The sequence below is a fragment of the Myodes glareolus genome, chromosome 24, assembly GCF_982192425.1.
Source record: "Myodes glareolus chromosome 24, mMyoGla1.1, whole genome shotgun sequence".
In the NCBI taxonomy this organism is placed as follows: domain Eukaryota; kingdom Metazoa; phylum Chordata; class Mammalia; order Rodentia; family Cricetidae; genus Myodes; species Myodes glareolus.
In genome coordinates this window covers 44,786,286-44,813,956 of record NC_142049.1, presented here as the reverse complement: position 1 = coordinate 44,813,956, position 27,671 = coordinate 44,786,286, and the positions used below count along the sequence as shown (strand labels likewise).

General features: G+C 38.8%; 1 long non-coding RNA gene and 1 pseudogene across 1 annotated transcript in view; one reads left to right on the top strand and one right to left on the bottom strand.

Annotated features, from left to right (window-relative positions):
* LOC125405904 (uncharacterized) overlaps positions 1-24,451 on the bottom strand; it is a 35,474-nt gene extending 11,023 nt beyond the window's left edge. Inside the window, exon 1 of the long non-coding RNA XR_007233719.3 lies at positions 24,340-24,451. This is a non-coding gene — a long non-coding RNA (uncharacterized LOC125405904). The remainder of the gene's footprint in view (positions 1-24,339) is intronic.
* On the top strand, positions 9,398-11,168 carry LOC148118198 (chromatin target of PRMT1 protein pseudogene; annotated as a pseudogene).
* Positions 24,452-27,671: the final 3,220 nt, after the last annotated feature.

The following is a 27,671-nucleotide window of genomic DNA, read 5'->3' as shown; positions in this document are numbered from 1 at the left end:
ATACAAGGGAACGGATCTGATGAGAATTTACCAGGGCCAGTCGGACTGGGACTGAATGAGGACGTGATCTAGCCAGATTCTCGGAATCTGGCCGGATTCTCTGACTGTGGCTGGCCTGGGGTCTTTCTGAAATGCCATTGACTATGACACTGGGACCTGTTTCCTATGCATATGCTGGATTTTGGGGATCCAGTCTGTTTGGACGCTCGCCTTCCTGGACCTGGAGGGAGGGGGAGGGAGCTGCAGCTTCCCACAGGGCAGGAAACCCTGACTGCCCTGGGGGACGGAGGGGAAGGAGGGGGGGAGTGGGGGGAGTGGGAGGGTGTTGGGAGGGGGGGCGGAAATGGAAACTTTTATAATTTAATAAAATTTACTAAAAAAAAAAAAAAAGAAAGAAAATAAGTTTAAACTACATGGAGAACTATACAAAATTAATATTGTCAATTTTTTGGTAAGAATGGCTTTTAAATCTCTCAATCATCTGTTGAACCTCAGCTGTATAATCCAATAGAACTCTCTGTAGAGAAAAATATCCATTTCAATTTTATATATCTTATTTATAGGAACATAACTTTTTAAAAAAATTTTTTGTTTTACCAGGGAAACTGTAACTATGTTTAATAAAAGCAATTTCCTTTGCAGTGTTATTTTCTCCATTTCTTTCAATGATACTAGACACATATTTCTGATAATGAAATTGTTAACTTTTGATTCATTTTGATTTAGAAGAGTTTCTCTTTCTCTTCAATCTGAAAAAATGCTTACACACTCACATTATATACACAGCTGATTACCACCTAATAATTAGTACTACCTAGAAAGTTAAATATGCGGTGATTCTTATGGAAGCATTATATATAACATCTATATACTCCTGTATGGTACAATATGCCCAACAGCAAATACATATTTATATGACATATGTATTCAGTCACAAACTGCTTCTAGAGATACAGTAAATGAATTACTATGAAATTAAACCAGATACAAGTGAAATTTTCAATCTAAAGACAGGATCAGAACAAGATCCACAAGGCTGGTGCTCCTATGACCCTCACACAACTATTACAATAAATGTTGTAACTGAAGAATGACCATAAGTTAATAATGTAATATATAATACAAGAACATATGAATAGCAAATTGAAGATGTACAAAGTCCTTATGCTTATAGATAAGTGCTAGGACCCCCAGGAATAGTAAATTCACAGAGTTGCCTTCTCAGTAGAGAGATATATACCCGTTTTCCAAGAAGAAACCTAGGAGTGGATTTTGTTTACAGCCTGGTAATCTGTGCTGCTATCTGATTGGTCAGGACACACCCAAATCCCCCAGACTATTATCTTTATCCAAGACTCTTCCTCCCTAGACCATTGGCCTTAGCTGTTTCTCAATCAGCAGGGCACATCCTTAGGGAAAACGTCACGTGTACTTTGTAGTTTGATGACCTAAACAAGAACAAGACTACACATGATCATCCCTAGGACTTTAGCTATTAAACACATTCTTATGGAAGAAGTCACATGTACTTTTCAAAGAGTTTTGATGTTGTCATTTCATAAGCTTTATAGTGCACATCAGATTGAGATACTTGTTACCAGGGAACATTTCTTCCAAAATTGTATCATACTTAAATGCCAAAATTTAAACTGCCCAGGGTCAAACTCTAGAATTTTATGCTAATACCAGCTCCTGAGATGTGTTGAATAGGATTTTCTTCTTGCCTCATATGGATCATTACCATAAAGGCACTGGTGTTTAGTAGTCACTAAAGAAAGTAACTTTGTTGCTTCTTGATATTGCCAAGTACTGTGTATTATACTTAACCATGGGTCATAATGTTTGAACCACAGCAGATCTGCACACATACCAAACATGACCACAACCTTAAGCAGTAATTCTTCTCCATCAGTACCGCAAAGACATTAGTCAACTGTTTTCAGTTCCATTATCCTCTAATGGGACTCCCATGATAAATGCTGTGGTTGACCGAAATCCCTGCTCTCTCTACTTTCCTCTATCCTTCCCCCTTTCCTTTCCTCTCTTATTATGTGCCTACACTTCAAGCATATAAAATTAATTTGAGTCACAGTGTTTTAATAGCTAATACAACTGAGTGAATGGAAACACTTAGACATGATTACAGGAGTATTATTCTGTTGGAGATGGGATGCTGCAGTGAACATCTGTGAGACCCACCTATATTCTCTGTAGATGATTGCACTGAGTAGCATGAAGTTGGCCTCCTGTTCTGTGCCAGTTTCACCTCACTGACAGTCACTCAGGGTGACTGTTAAGATTGCTTTCTCTTCTGTTGCTCCATTTCCATATCCCAAGTATGACTTGTATTTATATTTTGTGTATCTTGAGAGTGTCAGAATTACAAGTGCCAAGTTTACTGTAAATTGCCTCTGTATTTAATTTTAAGTAACATTTTTTTTCAAATATTTCTTTTCATGTAGGTGTATTTCCTATTCACTATTTTGTGAATGAATGAGGTCTCAGTAAGCCTGCAGCTACCTACTTATGGGAAACTGGCACCTTAGAAGGAGTCAGAATTGAGTGTAGAGGATCCCAGTGTCTGAGCAATGCTTTCATTTTAAAAGACACCACTTAGATTCAGATGTAATTTCACAAACACATGATAGTCTAAAATACAAAATGGAAATGGGCTTTTTACAGTACCAATGAGCCAACACAGAGAACCTAAAGAGCCTGTAATAAAGCTTACAATATCCCACATCATTTTCCTTCAAGAGCACTTCCATTTTCTTCTCTGTGCTTTGAGATGGTCTTATTGTATAGTATAAGTTGGTGTCCTACTCATGACAATTCTCTTGCTTCAGCTTGTCACGTGGTTTGCATTGTAGGCATAAAATTTCATTACCATCTAACTGTCCACATATTTAATATGGATCTTAACAGGACATGTTCATAAAAACAGTAGGAGACCCGATGACAAATTAATTTTCTTGCTTTTGAAAAGTGCTGATTTCACTCACAGACACCAGCTACAGGCAGAATACCACAGCTGGGCTTTATTCTGTGAAATTTTTATAATACAGTTCCTATTCCTATGATTATCCAATGATGAATTCTTTTAATTTTAGCAGCAATGTGGAGTTGATGTTCTTATTTTAGATAACATCACTCTCAATATATTTTTTTGGTAGGATGGAACCACACTGTTTCTTAATGACAAGTGTCAACTCTGGTTCCAGAAAACACAGTCATTGCATGTACCACCTTAACTACAGGGTCAGAGCCTGGGGAGGGTACAGTTCAATAATCCCCTCTTTTCTGACTTCCCACCTCTCTACTCTCACCTACACAGTTTTGCTAGTCCACAGTGTTTCAGACGGTGTGCAGATGTTAGACCATCAATCAGTATCTTTTCAGAAATTCCTCATAAAGAGCCTATAATTAGTCATTTGCAAGAAGTCATGCCCTGCCTGTTGTTTTGAAACATGACAAGCAAATAAAGAGAAAGCAAGACTTTAAACTAGAGTTGCAGTTATTCCCCTGAGAGAAGAACATATAAAAGCACAAGGCGTGTTACTATGACGGAAACTCTCATCACAAGCACAGATACCTGTGGTCAAAGAAGATACACAGGTGACTGTTTCCTACACACAGCACAGAGAGCCTACACGTCCCAAACTGTCCTTGCTGGCAGCTGGCACATAGTTCACAAACGGTGAGTAAAGATGTTTAATGGACAGCAACCTGGAGATTTCTCCAGTGTGTCTGAGAACCTGAAGATGCCTCTGCCTTGCTGTGTTCCTCCTGCTTTCTTTTAGTCAGGACCCCATTCCTCCTGTAGTTTGTTGAATTTTTAGTAATTTGGAGGCTTGTCCTGAAACATTTGATAATAAGTGCCACAGCATGGACTACTTTGGATGCCAGGATGCTGCTATTGGTTGTTTTCCATAAGACTTTCTTTTTGTAGTTTAGTCTACATTTATTCTCGTAGAAATCAACCAGATTTTCAAAACATTTCAAATTCAGCTTCTTTGAAATAATCTTAGGGGACTTGAATTTCTACCCCCAGTTCTCATCATATAGTAGGGCTGTGGTGCATGGCTTCACGTGTATGTATGGTCAGTAGTCACTCACAGCGGGTTCTTCAGTGTTCTCTGAGTCTTACTATGAAAACTTATTTGTATATTCAGCAGAAACAAACAAAGAGTCTCTTAAGGTCTCTTTTGACAATAGGATGTTCTTAGGAATGTAGTTTTCCTTTATTTTTTATCTGGCTTCTTGATCAGTAGAAACAATCATTTTTAATATTTTAAAATATAATGGAAGCAATTAAATTTCCCCTAAGGTAGCTAATACTTACTATGATTAGTTTCATTTTTATTTTGAAACAGAATTAAAAAGCAGTTTAAGTACATGAAGCAGGCTTTCTTCTAAACTAGTTGAAATGCAGGGTGCCAGAGATGTTCTCTATACTCTGAGTTCTCACAGCAAAGATGACAGACCTCAGATTCACATCACCCAGTGTGTTTGCATTTTCCATGAAATACTGAGTGTCTATGGTCAAGTCCTCTGCAAGTCCTATGCATCTGGAAAAAGCAGTAGTTTGCAGGTTAGGTGTGGTTTCCTCAGGAGGAAAATCCAACATTCACAATATCCATCAGAGATTATTTTCTAGGGCTATAAGTACTGAAAACGTATGTTTTGAATAAGACAAATTGTCCATATTAACAGTTGACATTTAAATATTGTCCCATTTTAGATAATTTTGAGAATACCAAAAACACAAGACACTTTAAAAATACTATATCTTCATGGTTCAATACTAAATTGGGAGAAGGAGGTGGATGCTCACAGTAGGGTTTTCTGAGTCTCTTGGTCATACTTTGATTCACTACAGCAAAGACAGAGTTCTCTCCTATGTTTTCCTCATTCTTTTTCCTCCTATATCTTCAACTTTTCTGTATTGTCTAGCTAGCATGCCCAGATTTTCCATGGTCTTCTCAAACACAGTCGACAAATGCATCTTCAAGTTTAGTGATGACAGCTATGTGACATCATTAATTAATCTATCATCTAGCTGTACCATTTCTCAGTTTGTTTCTATTTATTAAATGTAATCTCCTGTTTCTTTGCAAACGGACTGTAATTGCAAAAAAACAAGCATAAATTTTATGTTCCTTGATGTGAATCTCTGTAAATATTCTTGAAAATTTGGGTAAAACAAAAGTCCTTTGTCAACGGATAGTTTTATCTTTCCGAGGATGGTCTATAAATACAACAAAAGGAACCACTAGTTTAAGATGAACTTCACTACCCTAGTGATCCAGAAGTCTCTGGAAGCCTCTGTGTAAGACTTCATGAATTGTGTGTCTTTTTCTCAGCAGGAGACCAGAGGCCACTTATGCACTGATATATTTACTGAAATAGTAACAGAGTGCATCAAGACTTCTTTCTTGGCCTTGGGCAGCTTTCTCTTGTAACACCCACATCTTTCCTTAGCTCTGTGCTTAGGGAGAGTCCCAGTGACCTCTGAAGTTCTTCCCATGCTGCTCCATTCTGTGTGGTGTTGTCACTGAAAGCTCTTGTCTCCTTTACTTTCACAGAAACTTGTCCTTTGTTCACAACTCAGCAAAGCCTCTGGGTTCTTACCAGGCTTTCCAATTTCTGCTGGAGCTTGACCAAGTGTCCAGCAATAAGCAAAAACATTTCAAGTCTTTTCTTCTCTGTGTCTCTGTTCCTAAATTCTCTCTCTGTATGTGCTATGCCACATTCAATTTGTAAAACTTTCAATTTATTCAATGTTTATACTAGGATCCTACCATAATGTTAAATAAACTGTGCTGAAATTGACTTTTTATGTGAACTTATGAGATTTCTTTCTGCATACTGTCTACAATTGACTATGTAAACAGAGCCTCAGTCCCTGCTCATCTGAAATCCACTTTTTCTGTCCATGAAGTCTATACCATGATGTTATAAATTTAGACATTTGCTGAAAAACCCACCCAAACTTATTTTTTATGTGTTGTGTGTTTGTTTGTGGGGAGGCCTCAGGTGTCAGTGTTTGTATATATATGTGTGTGTATGTGTGTGAGCCTGACGTTGTGTGGTGTGAAGGGAGGTTGGCATGCAATTGTGTCTATGTGTGTATCTCTGTGGGGGGTATTACTGGTTTTTGTGGATTTTCAATGGAGAATTACCATTACCATCATGTAAAGTCAGCAGTCTGATCTTTGGGAAATGAATAAAAATGAAAATCCTTCTGACAACGGAACATTTATAACTCCAGTTTTTCCCAATGGAGTATCAAACCTGGAATTGAGCCTGACAGTGTCAACCCAACCGTTAATACTGACACCTCCTAAATATCACATTTCTATGTGACAGTTTTTATGACTTACAACAGAAAATGCTGCTCTATTGCTTCTTTTTCTTTGATTCTATGATACAATTGCAATTTCTCTTGCTCTCTCCTCTCATCTCTATGAAAAATATTTTATAGTATGTGCCTTAAGGAATAGGTTGTAAAATGAGCATCTCACTGGGAGAGTAATAGTTTCCTGGCATACTGACAGAGCACAGGTTTCAGTTCAGCTATAGGTGTTCAATATTTCCTACACAGAGTCATTTGTTCCAATTAATACAATTTTGCATTTAAACTATTGATATAATTCAATGCTGGAAAAGCACCAAATAGCACAACTTTGTATAAGTTGAGTGAAAATCAAATTCAATTTAGATAATATTTTGGGAGTTTTGAAACACTGCTCTTTCGGGGTGCTGTAAAGGAAAGATGTAGCTATGGACTGAGCTGAGTAGGACTCCAAGAATCCTACAGAGGGGCTCATCTTCTTTACTTTGCAAATCTAATAAACTGAGTTTGCGGCATTCACTGGAAAGGAGTTTGGATTCTGAAGTCATCCCGATGTGAAGTTATATCAGTTTTGCTTTTTCCTAGCTGTATGCATGCTCTTGAACAGGAAACCTCAGCATTTTTAGCTTCACTTATTTTCATGACGAAAACTGAGACAGCAAAACACATGGATTTGAGGGATTGTTGAAAAGTGCAGGCACAAATGTAAAGAAATTGTCTCTTTCCATACTCAGTGTTACTGCAACAGTGCTCATACATAAATGCAACAGCCTTGCTTATTTGTTTGTTTGTTTGTTTAGTTATTCAAGACAGTCCTTCTCTGTGTAACAGCCCTAACTATTCTAGAACTAGCTCTGTAGATCAAGCTGGCTTCAAAATAACAGAGATCCTCCTCACTCTGCTCCTGAGTGCTGGGGTTAAAGGTGTGCCTTTTCATATAAAAAAAAAAATCACAAGCCTGAGACCTGGTGAATCCCTTGCTGAAGTGAAGCAAATGTGCTATCAGATTCAGAAGAGACTGATGGATGGGGAACCAGATCAATTGTTAGGGATTGCACTTGATATGGAGAAAGGAAATAGATGCATTTTATCATTAGCCAACAAAGAATAATGAGGGATAGAGAAAGATGAGGGGGATTGGTAAAGATCTTTTATCATTCAGTAAGCTGCCTTTTTGTCTTATTGACTGTGTGCTTTGCTTTACAGAAGCTTCTAAGTTTCAGGAGGTCCCATTTATTCATTGTTGCTCTCAGTGTCTGTGCTACTGGGGTTATATTTAGGAAGTGGTCTCCTGTGCCCATGTATGGAAGACTACTTCCCACGTTCTCATCTATCAGTTACAGTGTAGTCAGATTCATATTTTGAGACTGAGCAGCCAGGAACAAATATCCTTCTTCTACAAACTGGCACTCCAACTTGTGCTAGCTAAATCCACATAAAACCTGAGAGAGCTTGGAAAGGAATTCTAGACACTAAAAAACAGTGTTTAGCCACATTTCTTTCTCAGATGGGCTTTGCTTACTGGCAGCATGCTGAGGCTCTGTAGGGAGGTCTTCCTGATTCATTAGAAAAAAAAAAAAAAACAAAAAATGAACAGAAAAAAACGCTTTCAAAACCATGGCTTCCTGGTTCACTAGCACCAATGTTTCTGAATCTTTAGGGAGGGTCAGCTATGGAGCACTTGAATGGGATTTGTGGGCCCAGGTGCTTGTATGCTTGTTTGGAGTTAAGAGGAAGGTGGCTGAGCCTATGCCTGCAGTTCAGCGCCCCCAGGTGGCAAGATCAGTTCTGCTAGGAGTGCACAGGCAAGGAGAGCATGGCAGATTCCTGGTGCCATACACAGAGATATATCCAGGCAACACAGTACACTGCAGGCAAGATTTAGCTATTACTCAGATAAAATGGGTTTATGAGCTGCATGTTTCTTTTTTTCTGTTAATTATGGTTTTCTTTGATTTATAAATAATACAATTCAAAATTTCCACCTCCTCCCCTCCTCCCATTTTCTTTCCTCTCCCCCTCCCCCTCCAGTCCTAAGAGAGGGCACCCTGCCCTGTGGGAAGTCCAAGGCCCTCCAGCCTCCATTCAGGCCTATGAAAGTGTGTTTCCAAACAGACTAGGGTCCCAAAAAGCGATTACATGCAGAAGAATCAAATCCCAGTGTCATTATCGCTGGCTTCTCAGTCCGCCCCCATTGTTAGTCACATTCAGAGAGTCTAGTTTGAGGCATGGGGCTGGGAGTGGGGTGGGGGGAAGGAAAGCGGGGAGAGAGAGGGGAGAAGGGAGAGCTTGAGGGAGTGGAATGGTTGAGATGGAGGAAGGGTAGATATGGGAGCAGGGAAGAAGATATCTTAATTAAGGGAGTCCTTTTAGGGTTGGCAAGAGACTTGGCTCTAAAGGGGTTCCCAGGTGTCCAAGAAGATGTCCCCAGCTAGGTCCTTGGGCAGTAGAGGAGAGGGTGCCTGAACTGGCCTTGTCCCATAGCCACACTGATGAATATCTTGAATATCAGCATAGAACCTTTGTCCAGCGATGGATGGAGATAGAGACAGAGACCCATATTTGAGCACTGAAATGAGTTCCCAAGGTCCAGCTGAAGAGCAGAAAGAGGGAGAAGATGAGCAAGGAAGTCAGTACCGTGAGGAGTTTGTCCACCCACTGAGACGGTGTGACTGATCTAAGGGGAGCTCACTAAGGCCAGGTGGACTGGGACTGAACATGCATGCTTCTTTTAAAGTTAAAGTTGTAAATATGCCTCCTACCTAGCAGGACAAGAGCAGGAGGTAATGGTATGTCAGCCATGTTGAAACGTGAGGAGAGGTGCAGCCGTCATCCAGGGCCACTGTGACCAAGCTGCTTACCATTTTAAAAGCTCTCTAAGAGAGAAAGGATTATAGATAAACAATAGGACAGATTCAGACAAAAACGACCCCTAAATGAGGCACAGTGTGTTTAGAAAATATGCATAGACCAAGCGGGAGTTGGCGGCGCCGGCCGTGGTGGCACAAACGAAGGGAAGGAAAGGGCAGGCCTGAAGAGCGGGACGATCGGCCGACTAGGTACCCGACCCGCAAGGAGTGAGCTTCGCGTCATACCGTTTAAGCATCTAACTCAACCGCCCAGCTAATTGACCCGAGCGGGCCCCATCAGCTCAGGTTCGGCCGGCCCCCGGCCCGCCCGCCGCAGCCGTGGTGGCAGCCCCGGGAGGAGCGCTGGCGTCGTCTCCTTCGATTCTCGGGATTTGAAGATGGCTGCTCAGTCGGCGCCGAAAGTTGTGCTAAAAAGCACCACCAAGATGTCTCTAAATGAGCGCTTTACTAATATGCTGAAGAACAAACAACCGATGCCAGTGAATATTCGGGCTTCGATGCAGCAGCAGCAGCAGCTAGCCAGTGCCAGAAACAGAAGACTGGCCCAGCAGATGGAGAATAGACCCTCTGTCCAGGCAGCATTAAAACTTAAGCAGAAGAGCTTAAAGCAGCGCCTGGGTAAGAGTAACATCCAGGCACGTTTAGGCCGACCCATAGGTGCCCTGGCCAGGGGAGCAATTGGAGGAAGAGGCCTACCCATAATCCAGAGAGGCTTGCCCCGAGGAGGAGGACTACGTGGGGGACGTGCCACCAGGACTCTGCTTAGGGGCGGGATGTCTCTCCGAGGTCGGGGTATGATAGGTCGAGGAAGAGGGGGCTTTGGAGGCCGGGGCCGTGGCCGTGGCCGAGGGAGAGGTGCCCTCACTCGCCCTGTATTGACCAAGGAGCAGCTGGACAACCAGTTGGATGCATACATGTCGAAAACTAAAGGACACCTGGATGCTGAGTTGGATGCCTACATGGCACAGACAGATCCTGAAACCAATGATTGAAGCCTGCCTGCCTATCCACCTGTTAGACTCTTGTTAAAGTCACCACATCTATATAAAAAAAAAAAAAACAAAAAAAAACAAACAAAAAAAAAGCCTTGAGAAAACATGAGAAGAAATCTGATTGATGCTGGAGGACCTATCACAATAGGTTGTGGACTTGCCTGCTACCAGTTGGGGCATTTAGTCTGTTCCGTCTACTTTTTGATACTGTGTTACATGAAACCCTATTTTCCTTTGATTTGGTTGAGTTTGTTTTGTTGTTTATCTAGTCACCCAGACTTGTATTTCAACAGGAATGCGTTGGCTTTGTGAGTAGAACCTTTTTCCAGTCTGCTTCACCTGCCGTGTGTGCTGTCATTTTAGTATTTCTTCTGTTCATCTTTATGGTCCCAGAAGGAGCCAGTGTTCTCACTAATGTATGTATAGAGTTCTACATCTTCCTTAAAAGCTTTCTGGTCATAGCTAAAACTTTATAAAGGTGTGTGTCTGCTAGGTTGATGGTGAAGGTGGTAATTTGGAAATGTTGACCCTGCTACTGGGCCAGGAAAGTCTTCCACGAGGTAGCCACTTGGTTTGGTCCTTGACGTTGCATAAGTGGCAGCTGACTTGCTGAGTTGGATATGTACAATTTCCACCCTAAAATAAGATTTTTAAGTTTTTTGGCTTTGTGTCATGTCCAGGGGGCCTGTACACATTTAGTATAAAAGAAGCCATTTTATGTGGCAGAAGATACAAGGGTGGGAGACTGTTTACAAACTAACTGTTGGGAAGGTGTCATATGCTACTCATGCTGAAATGCAGTTACCTATGTCCAGAACCAATCTTGGTCTAATCCACATAACTGCCTTTATTTGACCCTCTTGAAGGTTTAATTTCAACTATGTTTTGTCAGCTGTTCAGTTCAGTGGAATCTTGTATTTCTGGTTCATTATAACAAATTGTTCTCTCAAATTCAAAAAAAAAAAAAAAGAAAAAGAAAATATGCATAGCTTTGGAGGAGAGAAAAAAAAAGGGTATAGAGATTTATAAAAGGAAGTAAATGGTTTATAAAAATTAAATATAGTCTTTAAAGAGACAGTACAGTGATAGATTAAAGGAACAGAGATAATAAAATATTAAACTTGTAGGAAAAATAATAAAGAAAAATTAGTCACGTAAAGATGGAAAATATACAGAGACTCTGGATTATGTATATTATTGTGGGTTTTTTGGAATTTTTGGACTGTGAAGGAGATAAGTAGAGAAAGATATTTCATTGTATGAGCTGCTAATATAAACCAACATAAAGGTACCCTGACCTCCAAATTTGGGTCTAAGGATTTGTTGCTTTGAAAAAGAGGTTCTTTTTGTTTCCACAGAAGATAGGAACCTATGGATTAATTCAAGACTAATGTGGTTTGATGGACCAAGACCACCAAAAGGGTCTCCATGAACACCCCAAAAATACTTTGCCCAACAAAAAGCAGGAAACAGTTTGGAGAGAACTATGCTCAAATTTCATAAATGAATCTTTATAAACGCCTGTTTACATTTAAAGGGGGATAATCTATAGAGATTTGCATTGGTATGGATCTTGGTTTATTGATACAAATTTAAGATCACTTTTATTATACTGTGTATATGTATTTCTGGTCTTGATTAAGGTATTGTGTTTGTCCAGCTCATTTAAAATGTAGTATAATATATATATAATATATATATATATAGGTTAATAGATAATCATCTATAATAGTCAAACTTATAGTCATGTTAGTTAGATTTTCTAGATGTACAGAGATGTTTTTCAGATGGATAGGCATTCTTCAAACCTTTCAAAGACTACAAAATATGACATTTAAAATGTTTAAGAACTTAGGACTATTCAAAACAATGAGACTTATCTGCTCCTGGCATCAGCAATCTACTTCAAGAGGAAGATGGGCATCAAAGAGGCTCCTCCTCATAGAGTTGGCTAGCCATTTTGGCAAGAAACCGTTCTTGCTTGGACTGCTTGATGCTATGCTGTGTGAACTGGATATGCAGGTCCCACAGAGAAATGACTGCTGAACTTGCCTAAAGGTGAGATGGTCCTTCAGTGTTCCTGCTTCATTAAAGTGTCTGACAGACATTCTGCAGGATACATAAGAAAGTGACTGACAAACTGTCATTATAGGTGGAGCTGTCTTTGAAATGTCCTGCTTCATGGAAAACTCTGCTGGATGCTATGGGCCAGTAGGCTGAAGATGGATGTAACAGTGGTACAGAAGAACTTTGGTGACTGTCTAGGCAGTGAGATGTCTCTGTCAATTCTAGAGTTTTGGAAGTTGCTTACAATGCACTTCCTGCTTACTTAGGTAATATTATATACTTCTGGAGTCTTTGATGGAGTTGAAGAACAAATAGTTATAGTTTTCCTTAGTTATGATGAAAAATAAAGTAGATATAAATATTGTAACTGTAATTCTTGTTTGATATCTGTTTTGTTATATGTAATTTTACTATATTAAAGTTAAAACCTTTCTTTCTATTTAAACAGAAAATGGGAGGTGATGTAGGATTTCCCTCTGTATGCTGTCAATACCATTGTTTAAAAAGAAAACTTGGTCTGACAGGGTAGAGTAGAACTAGGTGGGGAAAACCAAAGTGAATGCTGGGAGAAAGAAGGAGGGAGTCGAGAGAAGCCAATGGAGACAGATGTCATAATTTTACCCGGTAAGCCACAGCTTGCCAAATTAATCCAAATTATCCAAATTAATGGAGATGGGTTAGTTTAGGATATGAGTTATCCAAAAATATGCTTAAGCTACTGGCCAAACATTATTGCAAAAAAATATAGTTTTTGTGTTATTATTTTGGAATGCTGGGTGTCTGGGAAACAAGTGACCTCCTAAAAGAGAGAGCAGTGAATGGAAGGTGGTTCTGGAAGAATTTTGGGAAGGCTGAATGTAATCAATAGGTATTGAACAAAATTCTAAAAGAATTTAAAAGAAAAATCTTAACAGTAAAACTGCCTAGGAGTAAATACATGAAAAAGAATACATTTGACTGCTATATTTGCCTTTTTATTAAAAAAAAACCATAGAAAATATCCCTGGTACTTAACTTGTATTATCTACTAGAAATCATTTTTGGAAACAAAACTGATAAACATTTAATTCTAAGTGTGTTTATTAGCTGTTCAAGCCAGATATTAATTCCCTAAGATACATCCATGGTTAGAGAATGGTGAGGAACGAATTGCCTGTCACATGGAAAAGAGATGATTTTTATAAGTTTCATAAAATTCCAGTGATCCCACAAATATACACACACACACACACACACATGTAGAGAGAGAGGGGAAGAGAGAGAGAGAAGAAGAGAGAGACTAGTGAGGCATTAAAAAAAATATAATCTTGCCTTTTTATTTGCCTGTTCTAAGGGACTAACTTTTCTAACAGTCACTATAAGGGAAATATAGGTGATTTTCCCAAAACAAACTTTCATCCTTTCATGCTGAGTTGGAAGCCAGTGATTAAAATCTCCTGACACCCAGTTACTCTGAAATACTTATGGAGTGGAATAGTAAGAGAAGAGAGAATGAACAATAGGCCCAAGCATTTCTCCTCAGTAAAAGGATATGAAGAAATGTCACATTTATCCTATGCATTCAGAGACAACCTGATAACTCAGGTTAAATCAGAATGTGGTGAATAAAACCTAAGGTTGAATATAAACATGTCATCTGTGGCTCCCCTTTGATCTAAGGCTTAGGATTTGTGTTGAACCTCTACTGGTGTGTAGACCACAGTAGGTTGAAGAAAGCAGCACAATCCCTACCTTCAGGACCGATGTCTAACAAGGACAACCAATCAGAAAATTGTGTGCAGAAAATGAATTGACACTGATGATGGACAAATGACTTACAGAGATGGCAGATCCCAATAATGATAATCTAGAAGGAGATGAGATGTTGGGTTTAACAAAAGAAAATACATAATAGCCACTTATACTTGAAAGTTCAGATTAAAAATTTTCTATATTACACATTTAGTACCATAGTATGACGTACTATATACTGGAGTAGATCTCACTGTTTATTTGAATTTCAAATTTCATTTAGTTTCTTTTGTTATGCCTAAAAGACACAAGGTAAAAAAGGATTTCCAGAAATATAACTTCTTGTGTTGTGATCTGAAAACCAGAAAGCCCAGAGCATGAGCTACTTTAGACAATGCTGTCTGCAGTCACTGACTTTGCTATGTCACAGTGTAAATTCTAGCCCTGCCTACAGCGGTGTTTTTAGGCACATTTTACCATGACCATAGCTGATCATGTGGCAAAGTGTACAAGGGTTAGGTGATAAAAGATATGGTATATCATAGACCATCTTGAGTACAAAAGTACAATTGAGAGCAAGAGCTGATTTTTGCTTTCCTTGCTTAATTGTGTAGGTTAATCAGAGAAATAAACTGGTAAAAGCTTGACAGGAATAAATGCATGCATACAACTTAGCTTCAATATCACAAGCAGAAGCAGACAATTGGAAAAGAACTGAATGCCCTGAAAATCAGAAGATTTATGAGCTTGCATACCATCTTAATACAAGAGCAAGGGAGTGAATGTTGCAGGAGAGAAGACAGACTGTTGATGACGAATGGGCCATCTTCCCTGCACCTTTGATCAGTTCACTTTCCTGGAAGACAAAACACTGGTGAAAGTTTCTGAGAATTGTACTTTTTCTGGATGACATGAAATCAGAAAGATAAGGGTAGACCAGAGATGATGTCTCTGAGTTTTTCATCTCTGTCAAATGCATTACACCTCAAATAATCACCAGGGACAACTGGCATACTTTAAGTGCTATGCCATATTCTTAAATGTCATGTAGTCTTGGTTCAATAAAACATATTCTACTTTCTACTAAGCTACTAAAGAAATCTAGATGGTGCTGAGATCTAATTTCCATAAAGCTAGGACACTGACATCATGATGACACTGGGGACAAGGGACAGGCAACTGCTCAAACTCTTTCTTCTACAGTTTTCCTTGCTTTTAAAGACAATATATACTATCTTCACAGATTTGGAAGTATTGCATTTATATCACATTAGGATTCTACGATGTCTACAGAAGAGAAGCCAGAATTCTACCTCTCCATTTTGACATGAGGACACAAGTAAAAGACAAGAAAAAGCCTCTCACCAAACCCCTGATCTGCCAGCACCTTGAGGGATAAGCTTCTCTCTAGGATGGTGAGAATCAATTTTGCTTTGCTTTTAAGAGTCATTGACTCAAAATGATGTTTTCTAGCTCCATCCATTTGCCTGAAAAATTGAAGATGTTATTTTTTTTTTTGCTGTGTAGTACTCCATTGTGTAAATGTACCACATTTTCCTTTTCCATTCTTCAGTCAAGGGGCATTTAGGTTGTGTCCAGGTTCTGGCTATGACAAACAAAGCTGCTATGAACACAGTTGAGCACATCTTCTTGTGGCACGATTGAGTATCCTTTGGATATATACCCAAAAGTGGTATTACTGGGTCTTGAGGAAGGTTGTTTCCTAATTTTCTAGGACATCACCACACCGACATCCAAAGGGGCTGTGCCAGCTTGCATTCCCACCAGCAATGCAGAAGTGTTCCCTTTATCTCCCAACCTCTCCAGCATAAATTGGCCATTCTTATAAATGTAAGATGAAATCTCAGAGTTGTTGTGATTTGCATTTCTCTGGTGACTAAGGACATTGAGCATTTCTGTAAGTGTCTTTCAGCCATTTCAGATTCCTCTGTTGAAAGACAATTATTACATGTACTCACCCATAAGTGGTTTTTAAACATAAAGCAAAAAAAAACCCACAAATGATAATCTTGTAACATGATGAAGGCTGTTTGTTATTTGGGTTTTCTGTTCTGCCCTGTCCCCCAGCTATTTAGCCCCAGAGAAAAATCACACATGGATCTCTGTAAGTTATAAGGCTGATTGGCCCATTAGGTCAGGCTTCTTACTGGCTAACTCTCACATCTTGATTAACCCATTTTTCTGGTCTATTTTAGCCATGTGGCTCAGTACCTTTTTCAGTGGGGCAGCTCACATCCTGCAGCTTCAGTGATCTGGGCAGGAGTGGGAGGAATCAACTTCCTCCTCCCCAGAATTCTCCTACTCTCCTTGCATCATTTCCACTTCCTGTCCAGTTTTCCCATCTACACCTCCTGCCTGGCCAATCAGCGTTTTATTTAAAAAATGATTGACAGAATACAGACAGTTCTCCCGCACCATAATCCCAGAGAACCTAGACAACAATGGGGACCTTAAGAGAGACATACATACATCTAATCTACATGGGAAGTAGAAAAAGACAAGATCTCCTGAGTAAATTAGAAGCATGCGTACCTTGGGAGAGGATTGAAGGGGAGGGAAAAGGCAGAGAGTGAAGGGAAACAGAGAAAAATGCAAAGCTCAATAGAAATCAATAAAAAAGAGCTACAAACAACTTGCAACTGTTGAGGGAGCATTAGGCTTATTCAGGGATGAGCCTCTTGATTGGATCAAATACAGAATGATCAACCCAAGACACCTACGTGCAGGCAACACTAGACAGAGTCAGCAGGCTGTATTTATGTTTATTTGTTTATATGTATATATAACAATAATTAAAGAAAAGGAGACAAATTATTAGAGGTTGGGAGGGGTGCACACTGGAGGAATAGTAGGGAGAAAAGAGTAGAGAATGATGTAATTATATTGTAGTTAAATTTTGAAAGATATAAATCAAAACAAATACTGGTTAAAAAGAGTCATTGACATATTAATTTCTTATAGGCTAAATGGGTTAAGACATCCAAGAACTGTACTTATAAACCAAAGCATGTGTACAAATATTCAATCTTACATATAACAAATATTGATATTTATACACACATCAAGGTTCACTTATAAGGAACTAGCTTAAATACATTGTCAAGACTGACTTAGAAACCTACTCAGCTAAACATCCTATGTGATGTCAATCCCCCCAAATTCTATCATAAATTCATCCATAAATTGTCAGCTCATAACCCAGCACACGAATGAGAATAGTGGCTCTAAAACAGCAAGACTTGAAAACCCCAACATAGAAGAAGCAGAAGATGATGATCTAAAAACATCTTTAGGAAAATGTTTGAAGCCCTTAAAAATAAAATGAAAATTTCACTCAAAGTAGTAAAGAAAAAGACAAACAAAAAATCAAAAGAAGTCAATAATCTCTTAAAGAAAACGTAGAAAACATAATCAAATAGGTGAAAGAAATAATTCAAAACTTGAGAATGGAAATAACGACAATAAAGAAAACATAGACTGAGAGAGGTCCAGAAATGGAAAATAGGGGTAAATGGTCTGGAACCACAAATGTAAACATAGAAACAGAATACAAGAGATAAAAGTGAGAATCTAGTATGTTGAATATCTGATTGTGGAAATAGATTAATTGGTTAAAGAAAAATGCTAACAAAAAAAAAGCTTAACACAAAATATCCAGAATATATGGGACATTATGAAAAGACCAAACCTAAGAATAATATGGATAGAAGAAGGCACAGAAAATGTATTCAACAAAATCATAGAAGAAAACTTTCCCAAACTAAAAATGATATACCGATAAAGGTACAAAAAGATTATAGAATACCAAACAGACCGAACAACAAAAAGTCCATTTTCTACATAATAATCAAAACAATTTACATACAGAATACAGAAATAATACTTACAGCTGCAGAGGAAAAGTTCAAGTAATATATAAAGTCAGACCTATTAGAATTACACCTGACTTCCCAATGGAAACAATGAAAGCCAGAAGGTAGTGTCAAGTGTTAGGCAGACATTAAAAGACCACAGTTTCCAGCACAGATTACTATACGCAGCAAAACTTTCAATTACCATAGACAAAGAAAAGATATTCCATAATACAGTCAGATTTAAATAATAACTTGCCACAAATCCAGACCTGTGCAAAGTACTAGAAAAAAACTGCAAATGAGGGAAGTCATCTGCACCACAAAAACATAGACAATAGATGATCTCACAGCAACAAATCTCAAGTAAAAGAGAACACACAATAACATCACCAACAACAAAAAGTAAAATAACAGGAACTAGCAGTGATTGGTCATTAATATCCCTTAACATAACTGGACCCAACTCACATATAAAAAGACACAGACTAACAAATTGGATGCAAAATTAGCATCTATCTTTTTGCTGCAAACAAGAAATACACCTCAACCTCAAGACAGATATCACCTCAGCGTAAAGGGTTGGGAATTTTTTTCCAATCAAATAGATCTAAGAAACAAGCTCGGGTAGCTATCCTAATATCTAAAAAACATAGATTTCAAACTAAAATCACAAATGGGTCAAGGAAGAAATAAAGAAAGAAATTAAAGACTTTCTAAGATTCAATGAAAATGATCATACAAAAATGCACAGTTATGGGACATAATTAAGTCATATTTTAGACGAAAGTTCATAGCACTAAATGCCTGGACAGCACTAAAGAAGCTGGACAAAAACACATTAGCAAGTTAACAGAACACCTGAAAACTCTAAAACCAAAAGAAGCAAACTCACCCAGGAGAATTTGACAGTAGGAAATAATCAAACTGAGAACTGAAAACACCAAATAAAAACAAAAAATACAAAGAATCTATGAGACAAAGAGTGGGTTCTCTGTGAAAATAATATAGACAAACCTTTGTTCAAACTAACCAATAGGCAGAGAGAAAATCTAAATCAACCAAAGCAGAAATGAAAAGGGGATAAAACAACAGATGCAGAGGAAACCCAGAGTATTATCAGGTCATACTTCAAAAACCTACACTACAAAAAAAATTCTAAAACTTAAAGGAAATGAACAATTTTCTGTTAAATATCACACACCAAAACTAAATCAAGACTAGATAAGCAAATTAAACAGATCTATAACTACTAAGAAGTTAAAAACAGTTAATAAAAATCTCCCAACCAAAAAAATCCCAGGATCAGAAGGTTTCAGCTCACGATTCTACAGGGTTTTCTAAAAAGAACTAATACCATTGTTTCTGAAATCATTCCACACAAAAGAAACAGAAGGCACATTGACAAACTCTTTTTACAAAGCTACAGTTACATTGATACACAAACCACACAAGGACACTACTTAAAAAGAGATTTACAGACTAATTTCACTCATGAACGTTGATTCAAAAATACTCAACAAAATACTGGCAAAACAGAACAAAGAGCATATCAAAACAATCATCCACTATAACAGAGTAGGCAGAAAAATCATCCACTGTGATCAAGTAGGCTTTGTCTTAGAGATGCAGAGATGATTTAACATACAATAGTCACCTATATAAAAAAACTGAAAGGAAAAAAACACATGTTCGTCTCATTAGATACTCAAAAAATCCTTTGACAAAATTCAACAGTCCTTCTTGATAAAAGTCTTGGAGAGGGAAGTGATATAAGGAACATAACTAAATATTATAATGTCAATATACAGCAACCCAACAGCCAACATCAAACTAAATGGAGAGAAACTCAAAGAGGTCATATTGAAATCAAGAATAAGACAAGGTTGTCCACTCCCCATATCTATTCAGTATAGTACTTGAAGTTCTAGCTAGAGTAATAAGACAACAAAAGGAGATCAAGGGAAAACAAATTGGAAAAGAAGTCAAACTCTCACTATTTTCTGACAATATGATAGTATACATAAGTGACCCCAAAAGGTTTACCAGAGAACTCTTACAATTCAAGACACCTTCAGTAATATAGCAGTAACAAGTTTAACTCAAAAAAAATAGTAACCCTCCTTTTACACAGATGATAAATGGGGTGAGAAAGAAATCAGAAAAACATCACCCTTCATAATAGCCATAAATAGCAAAAAAAAATCCTGGAGTAACTCTAAGCAAACAACTGAAAGACTTGTATGACAAGAGCTGTAAAACTTTGAAGAAAGAAACTGAAGACAACAGTAAATGGAAAGCTCTCCCATGCTCTGGGTACATAGAATTCAAACAATAAAAATGACAATTTTACCAAAATCTAAAATCCAATGAAAGACTAATCAAAATCCAAGTAAAATTCTTCACAAAAATAGAAAGAACAATACTCAACTTCATGTGGAGAAACAAAGCCCAGGATAGTCCAAACAATTCTCTACAATAAAGGAACTTAGGAAGGCATCACAATCCCTGACTTCAGACTCAATTATAGAGCTACAGAAATGAAAACTGTCTGGTATTGGCATAAAAGCTGGCAGAAGGACTGATGGACTCAAATAAAAGTCCCTAATAACAATCTTCACACCTATAAACACCAGATTTTTTGACAAAGAAGCTAAAAATATAAAAAGGGAAAAAGAAAGCATATTCAACAAATGGTGCTGGATGAATATCAACAAATGCTGATAACTGAATATCAACATGTAGAGGAATGCAAATAGACCCATATCTATCACCATGCTCAAAACTCAAGTCCAAATGGATCAAAGACCTCAACATAAAGCCAGCCACACTAAAGCTCAGAGAAGAGAAAGTGGAAAGTACACTTGAACATACGAACACAGGAAACCACTTCCTAGATATAATCCCAGTAGCACAGACATTGAGAGCCACAATTAATGAATAAGACCTCCTGAAATTGACAAGCTTCTGTAAAGCAAAGAACACCATTAACAAGATAAAATGACAGGCTGCAGAATGGGAAAAAATTGTCCAAGCCCAAATTGAACAGAGGACTGATCTCCAAAATAACACTATTAAATTACAGAGACACTATGAACAAGACAACTCTTATGAAAAATTAAAGCTTTTAATTTGGGGATTGCTTACAATTTCATAGAGTTATTCCATTATTATCAAGACAAGGAGCATGACATCAGGCAGGCAGGAATGATGCTGTAGAAGTAAGTAGCCTAGAGATTTATATCTTGATCCACAGGCATTACCCAGAGAAAGAGACACTGGACCTGCTGTGGGGTGTTAAAACCTTGAAGCCCACCCCTGTTCCCAGCTAGATTTATGTCACCTTGGCACAAAATAAGAGTCATCTGAAAGAAGTCAACTGGGAAAAGGCTTCCATAGAATACAGCTGTAGGGCATTTTCTTAATTAGTGATTGATGCATTCATCCAGTTGTGGGTGATTTTTTCCCTGGGATGGACAAACTAGATTGTATAAAAACAGGCTAATCAATTCATGATGACCAAACCACTCAGCAGCACCCTCCTATTTTTTGACATTGCAGGATCCAGTCACCCAGGGGAAACATTATTTATTGGACCTAACAACCTCTGTATCTCTGCTGTGGCTCCATCATAGGCAAGCTGGCATTGCAGTAGGCTAGCTGTCTCGGCACACTACAGTTTAGATTCCATGGAAATTTAATAATTCCAGAAATTTAGTAAAAGGTTCAATAGATTCCTATCTTAAATCTCTGAAACTTTCTGTATGCTTGAGAGGGCACAGCCTCCCAAGGCCTTACAGCTCATAGAACAATTTGGTCAAAATACTGCAGAGGTCCATTTGCCTGCTCAGCAGATGTAAGAATTCATCTTACAGTACAGATGTAAGATATACTTCCCCATGTAAGTATTCATATTCAGTGGTACATCTGAGTTTCTATTTCTCTCAGCCTGAAGTCCATATTGGTCATAATTATGTGCCTTCCAAGTCAAAAAGCCTGAAGGCTAGTACATACTCAGCTCAGCTGCTTATAATCATTTGGCATATTTAAACCCATGTCTATGGATTCTAATAATTGCATTACATATGGAGACCACATTTTTCATCTTGATAAGCAGCTTGAAACTGTTAGATGGTTGTAAGGTCATGTGGGTACCATGCTAAAGCCTCTTCTGGGTAGGATTACAATTGTTGGAAAAGGTGAGAGTTTGGAATCACCCATTTTGCCAACAATCATCACGACTTGCTCAAAACTGTGATAAATGATAAAAATGTGGTGGTGTCTGAGATTGTCCACTTTCTAGGCTTCACTGTTTAAGCAATGCATCCAAGGATGGGTATAAAATTGACACTGAGAGGAGGTCTTCACTCCGATCACACTTTCAGGGCGTACTGACTTCCTCCTTCTTGTCAGATGCATCCTTTTCATGGCACAGCATGAATCTATATCAGCGTCATCTTTATTCTCTGCCTGTTCTTCGTTTTCATTCTCCCTATCTCTCTCTGCCACTGGGAAAGCATGGAAAGGCTTAAGTTTTTTCTCTCCCCTAGGTAGGCACTGAATTATAACTGTAATATTAGATAGAGGGATTCAGGCAAGGATCATCCAGCCCTGACTCTGTTACTCGTCTGAGGGGATTACTTTTTGCAATACAAATATTGCAGCCCTGAAACAAAATATTTCCCCGGTAGGAGTATTACAACTTGAGGGGAGAGTTTTCCCCTGTGTAAGTGTTACAGATCTGAGGGAAAAGGCAGTCTAGCAACCAGAAGCAAAGGAATACCACAAAATCACACTGCACAACAAATCCCACACAAGAGATACAGAGGGAAAAGGAGCAGGAGGGTGGCTGCCTCTGCTCAGGAGAGAAGCGACAGGAATCTGAGTGGGAGACAGGCTTATACAGTTTCTTGGGAGACGAATTTTCCAGGCGGGAGATTTCCAGGATGGGAATTGGTGACATTTCACGTCAAACCTGGGGATTGGTGTGATTTTTGAGCTCAGGGATTGATGTGTTTTTGTTACTTGGGAGGTTTGTTTTGGGACTCAGGGATTAGTGTATCTTGATAGGTTTTCAAACCTGGAAGAGGGTTCCGACCTTCTACCCTACACTAACATCCTATCTCCTTGTTGTAGTCAAAGTTCTCTACCACAACTCTAAATCAAAGCTGTCACATCAAACAACAGTCACTAAAATGCTTTAGATTTGCCTATGGGACAATCTGTTAAAAGCGTTATCTCAATTGCTGTTCCCTCTTCCCAGATGCCTCTAGTTTGTGCGAAGCTGACAAAACCCTAAAACCGACACTGAGAATGAAGCTGTTTTATGACCAAGGACACTGGGCACACGTGGGCTTGCATCGCAACTAGGCAAAGCCCCATGTTGCCTAGCAGGCTACTACTAGTCAACCTACCCTCCTTCCACTCCGCTGCACCAGTACTTTCCTAGATAATAAGCATATCCCCTTTGCATAAAGCTTCTCCAAGTTTTCCCCCACAAAACTATCACTGAATACACCTGTGGACAGCTTCATCTCAAACAATAAAAGGGCTGGAAATAGAATTACTTTGCATTGCAGATTGTTTTCCCTACATTTATGCATTAAATTTTCAATTACAATCAATCAATCTAAAAGCTGATATAAAAGAAATGTTGTAATAATATCGAACAGTCATGGAAGTATTTACATTAGGAAGGAGACAGAGCTTAAGTGCACTGCAATAAAAGGTTGGGGTGATTGCACACCTTGAAATTACTCTTGGCTTGCTTTCCATTGCTGTGATAAAACACTGACTAGAACCAATATGGTAAGAAAGGGTTTACTTCTTATAACAGCTTGTGGTTCTTCATCATCTAGAGAAGCCAAGCAGAAGTCAACGGAGGAGCTTGAAACAGAAACCCAGGAACTATACTGATATTGTCTTGCTCCCTGGCCAAAGTCAAGCTGCTTTTCTTGCACAACCCAGGCCCTCCTGCCTAGGGATGATAGTACCATCCAAAGTCAGCCTGGCCCGCCTACTCAAGAAAATGTCCCATAGACATGCCCAGAGGTCAGCACTAAAAGGGCAATTACTTAATTGGGTGTGAGGTTGACAACCAAGATTAGCCTTCAGAGTAACCTAAGGGAAAGGAGCCTACACATACTTGTGGACTGTCCCATCTAAAAGAAAGAATACAGGCATAAACGGCTGCATTTTGAAAATGCTGGATGTCAGATTAACTGCAAAATCTTAGTGTAAGGCGACATGGGCTGGACATGAATGTCACGTGGGCCCTAGCGTTTCTAAATCTAGTTTTAAGCAGACGCCAGGGGAGTCTTACTATTAGGACATCTGAGCTGCACTTCACTGAAGCCCTTCTGGTTGGACTATATTGCTTTCCCATGAGGGAAACCCGAGTTGCCCACATCTGCCTCTGAGACGGCAAGAAGTGGAGGTTTTTCTCATCCTACCGGCTCAGCGATACAGCAATGACCCCACTGAGAGGCAGACAGGGCAGCTGACAGCAAACTGAACTGTGGGTTTCAGGGCTCGGAGGCCACAGTTCCTGCTCTTCCAACCGTCTTCTCAACTGCTCCTGCACATGCCTAAGTACACATGCGCAGAGCTCCTGGTGCATGCTGAGCTCTGCACAGACCAGGGCACTGCACAGCTTCAGAGCGTGAGAAATCAGCCTCGCCACGAAGCCTGGGGGCTCGAGAGCCAAGGGTGGTGAGGGAGTGGGTGAGAGTGTTGGACTTGAGGGACATGAGAGGGAGTTTGGGGGTGGGAATGGGATGTTTGCATTTGGAGAGACTGGCTGACACTCAGTGGGTGGGGCGCAGCCATAGTTGGATTCCGCGTCCTCTATGCACAGCACAGACCGCGAACTGACAGGGAAGCCAAGTCAACTGATAGGCTCTTTGGCTTTTCCATCAATAGCTCATAATCTGCATGACATTTTGACAATCATTTTCTTTTTGTCATTGCTAATAAAGGTTAAATCTTACAACGTTTAGACTATCCGATAGCTGTCTGCAAATGCACGCATATACATCTATGGTGGTACCTAGGAATCCTTAGGAATACTTCAGGAAGAACTTGAAATTTCCATTTATTTCTTTTAAATAATGTAAAGACATAGCAAAAGATCACAGAAGAGTAAAACTCCAGCCTTTCAGGGCCTTTGAAAGGGTATCACCAACTGAATCAGTGATGCCAAATGAGGTGGGGTTTTCATTTGTTGTTGTTGGGCTTTTGTTTCTGTGCACTGACTGAGGAGTGAATGAGTCACTAGAGTCATGGAGATCACTGGGAGCAGTTCCCTAACGCTCAGGGAACTGTCAGTGCTTGGGTATGTAGGTCTTTGTAAGATTTTCAGTGTAAGGAAGAGCACTAATGTAGCAATAATAGTGCAATTGATTCAGATCTCTTCTTCCTTTAATTGCTAGAAGGATCATCAGGGTGGATGTTTCAAGTAATTATTCCACTCTTTGAATCAGTCACTTTTTCTGGCTATTTACAAATAGCCAGGGGCTGGAGAGATGGCTCATTGACCAACAGTGCTGGCTTCTCTCGCAGAGGTCCCAACACATCAGTCGTTCACGGTCATCTCTACCTACAGCTCCAGGGAATCTGACACCTTCTTCCCCTTGAAAGTGTGTACTCAGACGATATATTCTCACACTACAAACACATGCCCATAAAGAAAATGGTAAATATTTGAAAAAGAAAAGATATTGGTAGTACATTCATTAAAAAACATATATGTATAAATTTGTGTCCACTCACATACCTATAAGTGTGCATAAAGTGTGGTAAATCCAAGTTCTAGAAAGGAAACAAGAACAGGATAATATTAAGTGGTGAGAAAGGCAGGGTGTTGGCAAAAGAATGTATGTCTTATGAAAATGGAGATGATAGGACTATATTTCTAGCTTCAACTGTCGTAGCTTTTTGTTTTATGGTGATGGATGTGTGAATTCAGCCATGTAATGAAGAATCAAGAATCATTTTTATATTTCAAAAGAATCCAACAACAACAACAAAAAAAAGAATCCAACAAGTGTCATTCCTTTGGGCCAGCGACCACTTAAGATGGATTTTCTTTTAAATCTCACTGACCCTTAGAGTAGTAGAAATCACATAAAACTAGTCAATGAATACATTGTTTATATCAACAAACAAAAATTGTGATATAATTTTTACAAATCTGTTCTGTGGGAGGACTTTTAAAATCTGAATTTTCTTTTTTCCTCTGTTTAAATTTAAATCAAATGATGATAAAAACACTATTAGAATATTATTTAATATGTAGTATTTCATTGCATAAATTAAAGTGTGGGAAAATTAAAAACGTATCTATTAGATATACATCAAGCACTGGACTTCCTTTGTCATGTGAGAAATGTAAAAATCTTCCAGATTCCTGTAGGTGTTCCAGAGGGCACAGACTCAGTACTCCTGAGTGACCACATGGCCATCATGGCTTCTTCTGATCCCACATTCCCAGTTAGTGGTGACTTTAGTTCACTTTTATAAGCTAACATTGTAATCATACCTGACTCCTCCTTTGCACACTTCAGGTCTAGTCTGTGGTTTCTAATAAACACACTGAATGTGTGGCAAGGATCTGACTCACAGTGTGACTGACTCAGGAAGAATAGAGAAAATTGTTGAAACCCAGTCGTCAACTCATTTCTCATGTAAGGATGACTACGAAATGTACTGATCATATAAACCTGCATCAAATTTAGATCACCTAACTAACACAACAAAATACATTCCTTTTTCTAGAAGTGTATAATCCAGGTCTAGAAACATATAAAATACCACATTGTGGCTAGAGACCTGGTTCATCTGTGAGGAGCCCTGAATGTTCTTCCAGAGAACCCTGGTTGAATTCCCAGGACCTATAGGACTGTACTCAGTATGTCTGCAGTGCATAAATCCCACACATAGAAACTTAAAATATTCAAAAAATAAAACATTTAACCATAAATACATGTAGTAAATTAAATCTCCTGAAGCCTCGTGAAAGGGTTTAAAGATCAATGTGTAAATCTTTGAAAACTTTAACATCTATTACCTTGCTAATATTAAAAGGCTATCAATTATCTCTATCAATATATGTATAAATATTATATTTGGTTTATTAATTTTGCATTTATAAAGTTGGTCAGTGGTAATAAAATAATTTAGTTACCACAGGTATGTTTTCTCCTCTGAGAACATGGAATAGTGTTAAACTTTGGTTCCTTATCCTCCATCAACAGTTCAGTAGATAGTTGTGACAGTTGAGGTTACGCCAACTGCACATGGCCTGCATCAATACTATTTCCTAACTCTATCACAGTTTGTTCACTTGTATTGGCTACTCAGGTTTCACTTTCACTCATCAACTTGACCTTTTATAAGAGATGCATTTACAGGCTTGGAGAGATGCTCATCAGTTTAGTATACTTGACCTTAAAGAAGACCCAGTTTTGATTCTCAGCACCCTCATGGTGGCTCACAACTGACCATAACTCTAGTCCAGGAGATGTGACTCTCTCTTCTGAGATCTCTCTGCACAACGCACACATATGATACCCTGACATACATGTAATACAGTAATACAAACAAAATAATTAATAACTAAAAATTAAAAAGGACACCTGGCTAATACTGAGAAAGTAATGGCTATTTTTGTACCCTGATTGCTACATTACAAGTGTTTGAACTTGCTTAAGGTGTATTAACAAGATTCAAAGGAAAGAGAAAACATATCACTCAGGCAAATGCTTATGTGCCTGCCTCCTGACCA